The sequence below is a fragment of the Ochotona princeps genome, chromosome 9, assembly GCF_030435755.1.
Source record: "Ochotona princeps isolate mOchPri1 chromosome 9, mOchPri1.hap1, whole genome shotgun sequence".
NCBI classification, from domain to species: Eukaryota; Metazoa; Chordata; class Mammalia; order Lagomorpha; family Ochotonidae; genus Ochotona; species Ochotona princeps.
In genome coordinates, this window is record NC_080840.1 from 26,552,689 (window position 1) to 26,562,479 (window position 9,791).

At 38.7% G+C, this 9,791-nt stretch overlaps 1 pseudogene; it reads left to right on the top strand.

Moving 5' to 3' along the window:
- Positions 1-2,026: 2,026 nt before the first annotated feature.
- On the top strand, positions 2,027-2,396 carry LOC101531794 (large ribosomal subunit protein eL31-like; annotated as a pseudogene).
- Positions 2,397-9,791: the final 7,395 nt, after the last annotated feature.

A 9,791-nucleotide genomic window follows, 5' to 3' on the forward strand; every position in this document is an offset into this window, starting at 1 on the left:
GCTGATATTTGTGCACATTATAATTTGTCACATGATTCCAAGTTTTTACGGCTAGTCATATGTAACCTGGGTTGACATGAGTGCTAACAACTAAAGGAATTGTAAGCCTTCTTCTTGGCACGCCATTCCTTCACTCAGACCACTGACTCAGCATTTGGCACTCAGAATTCTTTTCCCTTCCTTTCAAACATCTGACAATGGAAATAAATATTCCCATATTACCCAAAAGGACAAATGTCTTACATTAGATTTCACCATTAGGGAGAAATTAAACAGTGAGATGTGAGGTACAAATTTGATACTTGGCCAAGTCAATGAATTATGAAAGAGATTGTAGGATTTGTCTTACATCAACATCCAAAGATAAAGTCAGTCCCTGGAAGATCAAAGCACATTGTAGGTTCCTAGAAACACAAGTGAATTCTGTCTACACAATAATCACTGATGAAATAGATGCAGGGTTTGATTTTCAGTTGGGAAAGGCACTACTTGCACATTTTAATTATCCATGTTTAAATATCCATTTAAATCTTTGGATTTTGAAAGACAAAAGGAGACAAAAAGGCAGATCCACAAAGTTAAAGCTGACATGAGTAACCCTGGGAACTGAAATAATGACCAGAACTATCTGGGGGGGTGTACCGATTTTCAAGTCCTCACCCCTGAAACTCTGATGGGCAGGACTGAAAGTAGATGGAGTCCAGCAGTCAGCAGCTCCGGGAAGTGCTGCTGATGTCATTCTGCAAGGTGATCCTGGCAGAGGGTCAAGGACAGCTGACTTCAAAACAGGAAAACATTTCAACTTTACTCACCTGTCCAAAACAAACCTTGTCAATTGTTTTTCTGAGTTCTTACATTGCTGAATTTTGTGAGCTTAGGGCAAGGTATTTTGATATTGTATTCCATTTGATATCATAATCATCTTCCTACCATAGGAAGATATGTGTGTATGTGAGGGTGTGTATGTATATGTATGTGTGTTGAAAAAAAGTTTGGACTTGATAATAATCTATTACATTATTTCAAAACACCTAATTGCTGCTAAAATTGGTTTGCATTTGCATGCAAATTTTTTATAACTTACATGTAATTTTACATGCAGGTTTTTCAATTTTCTGCCTTTTGCGAGATGAGGGCATTATAAAAGACTTCATAAAAATTGAATTAAAAGTTAATTTTGGTGCAAAAATTTTGAAATTAGTGCATAGTTTTTTCCTTAATACACATTTCCAGGGAATTTTTTTTACTATTCTTTGGATTTTTTTTAATGTAAATTCCCAATTTTATACCCCATCAGGTCTGAATCTTTTTTTAAGATTTATTTATTTTTATTGCAAAGTCAGATATACAGAGAGGAGGAGAGACAGAGAGGAAGATATTCCATATGATGATTCACTAAGTGGCCGCAACGACTGGAGCTAAGCCAATTTGAAGCCAGGAGCCAGGAGCCTCTTCAGGGTCTCACACATGTGTGCAGGGTGCCAAGGCCTTGGGGTGAACTCTATTGCTTTCCTAGGCTACAACCAGTGAGCTGGATGGAAAGCAGGGCTGCCGGGATTAGAACCGGCATCCGTATGGGATCCCAGCACATGCAAGGGAAGGACTTTAGCTGCTATGTTATTGCGCTAGGCACTCCTTGGATTTCAAAATATGGATTTTCCTTTATTTTTTCCTCTTCAATATATAATCACTTCCTGAAAAGGATAATACTGAAAAGGAAAATGAAAAACAATTGAAAATAACCTTACATGATTTAAACTTTAACAATAATCAAAACTGGTATAGATAAGAACAACAGGAAATAATGAAAGTTTAGAAACAAAGTTTTGAGATCTGGAATTGTTCAGTCTAGAGAAGAAATGCCTCAGGAATATTTTGCATAATGGATAACCTTACAACAGATTATATTGAGAAGAGAATTAACATTTGTTCATCTCATCTGAGCAAATGAATGATGCTTCTTGGTGATTTTACAGGTATTTCTCTCTTTTTGTTGTTTTGTTTTTAATTTGTTTGGCCCTAGGAGATGGCTCTTGCAAAAAAGGGAAGGAAGAAAAGTGGCCATTCTGCCATCAATGAGGTGGTGATGCAGAAGTAAACCATTAACATTCATCAGAGCATCCACGGAGTGGAGTTCCAGAGGCAGGTTTCTTGGGTACTCCAAGAGATCTGGAAGTTTGCCATCAAAGAGATGGGAACTCCAGATGTGCACGTTGATATCAGGCTCCACAAAGCAATTTGGGCCAAAGGAATAAGGAATGTCCCATCCCATATTCACATGAGATTGTCCAGAAAAATGTAATGAGGATGAAGATTCACCAAATAAACTCTATGTGTCAGTTACTGATGTACCTGCCACCACTTTGGAAAATCTCATCCATGTGGATGAGAACTAAATCAATACGATTGCCTTAAAAATTGTTTATCTGCATTTATTTGATAGAGAAGGAGAAATTGATAGAGGTACAGAGACAGAGATTCATAGAGAGGTCTTCCAACTTCTAATACACTCCCCCAAAAGCTTGAAACAGACAGGCCAAGCCAAGCTAAAACCAAGAGCCAGGAACCCTTGAGTGTTCATGTGGAAGCACAGACTCAAGTACTTAAGACATTGTCTATTGGGTTACCAGTGGGCAGGGATTGGAACTTAGTTACTCCAATACATGATCCAAGCATCCCAAATGGTAAATTGCCCTCTGAGCTGACATCCTGCCCCTCATATGTTCTTAATAACAGTTTCTTCTCTCATCTAACTCCCATTTTGACCTATTTTTTTCTTTCTTTCCACTATCCTCTCTATAACTATTGAGCATCTGTTATGTGCCAGGCAAAGAGGAAGTGAGGTTCACTTAAACTGCAGAAATTTGGTCTGGATAAATTTTGTGCAGAAGATTGCTTGGCTACTTCATCTTTTTGTAAGAGGCCTGTGGACACAGCGATACCTGGTCTCTAAATACTGCATGGAAGTTTCACAAAAACCCATCTGCTTTGGGGAATTACCAGTTCCCCTTCACTTTGCTCATCTGTAACAAAAGCTTCTAGTGATTCAATTTGTGCTCAGGTGGTAGAGTGTAGAAATGATGAAGTCCAGAACATTGGAGAGCATGGCAGAATTTTTTTTTTTCTGTTACTGTTTTTACTGATAGAACTTGGAAAAGCTCTGCTTTTGGCAGGATTCTCTCTCTTTAAAAGGTCCTCTCTTTTTTCATTTTATGATCAAAGAAAGATACTACTGACTAAGTGGAATGTCAAATCAGGTGTAAGGAGTGTCTGGTTCTATTTTTAGTAATTGTTGATGAGAAACTTGGAATAAGCAGCTTAACTCAATTTGACATTCATCTCTTTATCATTTATGTGGCCTGCTGTATTACAGTTCTAAGAAACACATGCAATGTCAGAGGAGCTTTATTGTGGAGTCAGCTTAGGTGATTACAAGGGTCACCATCTACTTTGTGAAAAAAGGAAAGCAAGGAAAACCAGTGATAGAAACCATTCTATGTTCAAAGACCCAAGCACCAAGGGAGAGAACGATGCAAAAGTCCAGTTCAAGACCGGAGCTCTGACGGTCAGGAGCTCCCACCTGAGAGACAGAAGATAGACGAGGGTCCAGCCATAGAAGTGAGTGAACTTGTGTTCTGTCCAGTCCCTCACTAGTCTGAAGGATGGCTAGGTCTGATCTTACTCAGTTGATGACTCAAGCAATGACATAAGGTCCTGCACAGACACACCCAGGACTAAAGTCTTAACCACCCCTTTGGGTATCCCTCAACTTACTGAATTTGGCACACAAAATCAACCACACAACCATTTTTTAAGTTAAAAAAAGTTCCTTGAATATTATGGGACTCATTTTGGCTCAGACTAGGACCTAAAATTAATCTGCTCAGTTCACTGCTTAGAGATGGGTTCATTAGATTAGCAGTATACTCTGTTTAAAATAAATGATCACAATAGGGCTCTGTTCAAGCAAATATGTACCTACGGTTACCCAGTGATAAACAGGAAGGATTCTGAAAGGAGACAGAGAGGAATGAGGATGGTGACAGACAATATCATTAATAAGGGCCCAGGACAACTGCTGGTTGGCACTCAAAGCATTGTTAAGTAGCGGGCTGAGATTGAGTTTTTTAGAGGAAGATGGCAGAGTCAGGAAGAGAGAAATTATTAGAAATGGGACTCAGGAACTAAGCTCCATAGTCAACTGGGTCTCATTCTCTGGATACAAATTTGAATGAATTAATAGAGATTCTTAGAAGTAATGTGCACACGCTAGGAATGACCCTATTACATATCTTTATGCATGTTGTACTATTATGTGCTTACACAAACACAAAACTCTGCTTTAGATTCACCAAACTTGACTATGGAAGCTCACGTTTCATGTCAAATTTTGCCATCTAGTGGCTGATCATGATATAAGGCAAAAGTGACTTAAATCCTGATTCTGTATACTCTGCTGAAGACTTGAGGCCTCCAACTTTGCAAAATGTTGGTGATTCTGTTTGTTTTCTTTACATGCTTTCTTGATCCAAAGAGAATACATGGTGGCTGAGCTGTGGGGTTGAAATTTCAGATCGTGACAGGGCTGGACAAGATTGAGAAAGTAAAATCAAACAAAATTATAAATTTTTACTCACTATTTTTCTTAACATTAAAAATCCCTTTTCTTGGCTTTTCTCTCCCCCTTGAAGTTTATATAAACTGAAACCCAATAAGTTTCCCCCAATTTAGTCATCCTGGTTGGTTCATTTTTTTTATTGTATGCTCAAACTAATGGGTCTTTCATTTATTTAAGTCAAATGGAATATATCATCCACCCAACACTTAGTCTTTTTTTTTTTTCTCTTTGCGTCACTTGGTTGTGAAGGAGGCATCCCCTGACATGTTTGTATCATCATGGTTCCAGTTTTGGTTGCCTTATACGAGACTTGACCCTAATCATTATTACATTAGCTTAATTTAAAGTACTCTGGAAACTTTCATCCTTTGTTCTACCCATCTCAAGTCCCTTTTAGGACTGCTCAATGCAATGTTTGGGCTGTGGGGAATGCATGAGTGACAATTCACATTTAGCATTCAGCATATACAGATAGTCAAACAAATAAAAAGAATCCCTGTCATGAACAGCTTAAGTGACAATCAGAGCAGAGCAAGCATTCTCCCAAACCACATTTGGAGAAAACGTTGAATACACAGGAATTTAGTTTAGCTTAGTGGTTAAGAATGTGCTTTGACGGGAATGGATGCTTTGCATTCTACTTCTGACTCTTACTAGCTGTGTTGCCTTGTTTGAGTTAGTTAACCTTAAACTTTAGTTCCTTGCTCTGTCAAGTAAAGACAAAAATTGCATTTGCATCATAAGGAAATGGAGAGGATTAGGTAAAAAAATTGTATATAACCTAATTTAGTGAAGAATCTAGTGCATAGTAAACAATAGGCATTATTACAATGGTGATGATTGGTGGGAAGTCTAAACATTTCTAATTTTGGCCAAATCACATTTTACAATGTAAATTCTTGGATTCCTGTCAGGTAACTATGAGAGCTTCAGTTCAGCTTCTTCAATAAATACTGTGGCCTGTGTGATAGTTCCGGACCTCTGGACATACTATAGGGCAGTGGTTATCAAAACAGCGTGGTACTGGCACAAAGATAGAGAGGAAGATCAATGGAGCAGAATAGAAACACCAGAAGGAAACCCACACAGATACAGCCAAATAATCTTTGACAAAAAGACAAATGACAATCCAGGCAAATGGGAAGGTCTGTTCAATAGATGCTGTTGGGACAACTGGTTAATAGCCTGCAGAAACAAAAAAATAGATCCACATCTCTCACCATACACTAAGATCAGATCTAAATGGATAACAGATCTAAACCTACATCCAGAAACCTTCAAACTTTTGGAAGAAAATGTTGGAAACACACTGGAACACTTAGGGGTAGGCCCTCACTTCCTAAAAAAGACTCCAAATGCAGTAGAAATCGAGACCAAAATAAACAATTGGGACCTCATCAAACTAAGCAGCTTCTGTACAGCTAGAGAAACAATCAACAAAGTAAAAAGGCAACCCACAGAATGGGAGAAGATCTTCGCACACGACATAGGTGATAGAGGGCTGATCTCCAGAATATACAAAGAGCTACAAAACAACCAAAATGTCAAAACAAACAAGCCACTCAAGAAATGGGCACGGGAAATGGGCAAACACTTCACAAAGGAACAAACCCAAATGGCAAATAAACATATGAAAAAATGCTCAAGTTCCCTGGCAATAAGGGAAATCTAAATTAAAACATCAATGAGGTACCACCTAACGCCAGTAAGAGTGGCCCACATGAATAAAAGCACCAACAACACTTGTTGGCGAGGTTGCGGGGAAAAGGGATCCCTACTCCACTGCTGGTGGGGCTGCAGGCTGGTACAGCCTCTATGGAAATCAGTGTGGAGAATATTCAAACAACTCAAATTCAACATACCGTATGATCCAGCAATAGCACTCCTAGGAATATATCCAGAACACTTGTTTTATGAGAAACCAACATGCACCCCTATGCTCATAGCAGCACAATCAGTAATTGCAAAAACATGGAAGCAACCAAAATGCCCATCAACAGAGGATTGGATAAGAAAGCTATGGTTCATCTACTCCATGGAATACTACTCAGCTATTAAAAAAACCAAAATGCAGTTCTTTGTGGCCAAATGGGCCAAACTGGAAACCATAATGCTAAGGGAAATGAGCCAATCCCAAAAGGTTAAATACCACATGTTTGCCTTACTTTAAGATGATATGATGTTATGTATAACATGTTATGTTTTGAATGTTATATGTTGTGTATAAACTAAAATTGAAGTATAGGTGAGGTGGTCACAGAATGTGGTTAAGAACTTGCATTTATTTTTAACATATTGGTTACTCATTACTATGTCAATTAATTCCATAATGATGTAAATTTCTGCTGATGGTATGTTGGAGCTTTCAATTGACTGGGATGATACTCTGCTGGCTCTGTCTTCAGACCAGAGAGGGTATACCTAAGAAGCCGTTGAACTTGACTGGACAATAAGATGTTGGACTCTATGTTTGGTATACGCTTGCAATGGGGGAATCTCAACTGAACTTGAGCTGTGGTTATGCAACAAAGTGGAGTAATCCACCATGGTGGGAGGGTTTGGGGTGGGGTGGGGAGAACCCAAGTATCTATGTAACTGTGTCACATAATACAATGTAATTAATGAAGTTAAATAATAAATAATTAAAAAAAAATTAAATAGCTATTCAAGTGTAACATAGCATATATACTAAGCTAAACCAAATGCAGAGCATAGGTCAGGCAGATCAATTCTGCAACAAAAGGAATATGAAAGAGCTAAAACAGGCGTGCAGAATTACAAGCACAAATTTATTTCTTCAACAGAATTAAGACTATTATTTTTTATTGGTAATGATATGGGAGAAGTTTGGAACCAACTAGACTGTCACCTGAAAACATTCTCTAGAAGCTGAGTGAATGGATTCCTGGATGTGCTCAGGACAACAACAACAACAACAACAACAACAACAAAAAAAGACATCTTACTCCCATACACCAGCCTCCCTCTCGCCCCGTTGCCAAAAAAAAAAAAAAAAAAAAAAAAGTGGTTGAAGAGAAGAGCTCAATGTTGCAGGCTGGTTCTAGGTCAATGGGAGTGCTCCTGGCCAGCGGTGTGCACCAGCAGGGGAGGACAGCTATGTTTAAATACTCAGATTGTTTTTTGATACCCATGAGAGTTTGAGTTGGAAGAGGGACTCAGATTATAAGAGCCCTCTACTTAGAAAATGAAACTCTTCTCTCGATTCCTGCCAGAGTTGAGAAGGGAAAAGCAGAGTTTAAAACCCAAGGAGACAGTGAAGGCATTTCCTGGCTAATTTAACCAGGGGCTAATTTAAGCATGGAGAGTCTGTTTCTTGGACATCTTCAGTAAATACTATGACCTTCGGTACCCATCACAATACTCTGTGTAAATCTTTGACATTTACCAGAAGTAATGCAACCAGTACTGTTTCCGCAGATGGCCCTGCCCGTGACTATGAAAACAACAACACAACATGTATCGACCATCCTGCCAACCGCTCATTCCCTGTGTGTATTGCTGGATGGCCCACATACTATCAATCCTTATTCTTACAGAAAAAAGAATGAACTGACGCATTCACTGCACCCTTACATCCTGAACCTCAAGCTGCACCTACAACTGCCTAAAGGAGATTTCCAATTGGAGATATAGTACACTGCACAAAATCAGTGTGCAACATTTCTCTTTCTATTTCCACTTACGTAGTTTGGTTCTATGACAGCCAACACCAACTGCCTTGTTACCCGCCTCAGAAACCCCATTTTCTGATATCTCTTAACCATAAAGGAAGGTATGTAGCTCTTTGTATTTCCTCTACCAGTCCTCTGCTTCAAAAATGTTGATGCCCAATAACCTTTAGGATTGCTTCTCCTACAACTCCTACATCTACTTTAGTGTCCTCTCCAGTTCACTCATGGGAACAATTACTCTTGGGGAGTGAGGCATTTATGCAGATAGTCAAAGCTGAGCAAAGGATTCATGTGTCATGGCGGGTAAAGAACTAGGGTGGAAAAAAAAAGACCCAAATTCAGATTTTAGTTCTATTAGTGCCTTCAAGTGAATCTGGACAGCTCTTTTCTTTTTGTTTTCATTTGTAAAATAAAATAGACTCAAATTAGATGATTTCTAAACTACCTCAGATTTTGTTAAAGATTTTGATAACTGTGCCTTCTATGATGGTCTTAAATGGATTTTAATAATAGAGCTGAGCTAGATATCACTCTGTGAAAAAATTAAAACTGAGAAAAGATATGTCTATAAGAACAGTATTCCTATTCCTGCAGATGCAGTTTTGTCAAACTTTATTTTATATTTTGCCAAATAAATTGTTAAGAATGATATACTGCTAAAGTTTCCGTGATCTTTAATTATTTTTAAATGACAGGATTTTTTTTAATTTTAAAAACTATTTTAAAAGAATGTAATATTTTATGGACATATCCAAGGCAGTGTTAATAGGAAAGTTCATCTCACTCAATCTTATGTTAAGAAATTAGAAAAGCGGGCCCAGCGGCGTGGCCTAGTGGCTAAAGTCCTCGCCTTGAACACCCCGGGATCCCATATGGGCGCCGGTTCTAATCCCGGCTGCTCCACTTCCCATCCAGCTCCCTGCTTGTGGCCTGGGAAAGCAGTCGAGGACGGCCCAATGCATTGGGACCCTGCACCCGTGTGGGAGACCCGGAAGAGGTTCCTGGTTCCCGGCTCCGGATCGGCGCGCACCGGCCATTGAGGCTCACTTGGGGAGTGAATCATCGGACGGAAGATCTTCCTCTCTGTCTCTCCTCCTCTCTGTATATCTGACTTTGTAATAAAATAAATAAATCTTTAAAAAAAAAAAGAAATTAGGAAAGCCCCAAGTAAATGAGCTAACCACACATTTGAAAGAACTAGAAAAACAGTAGCAGAGCAATACCAAGATTAATAGGAAAGCACAAATAACCAAAATAAAGAAGGAAATAAACCAAATAGAGACCAAAAGAACAATAAATAAGATCAATGAATCAAAGAGCTGGTTCTTTGAGAAAATCAACAAAATAGACATGCACTAGTTCAACTAATCTCCCCTCCAAAAAAGGAGGGAGAAGATACCAAAAAGATAGGATCGGAAACAAAAAAGGAAATGTAACAACAGATACCTCAGCCATAGAGACTTACTAGGAACTATTATAAG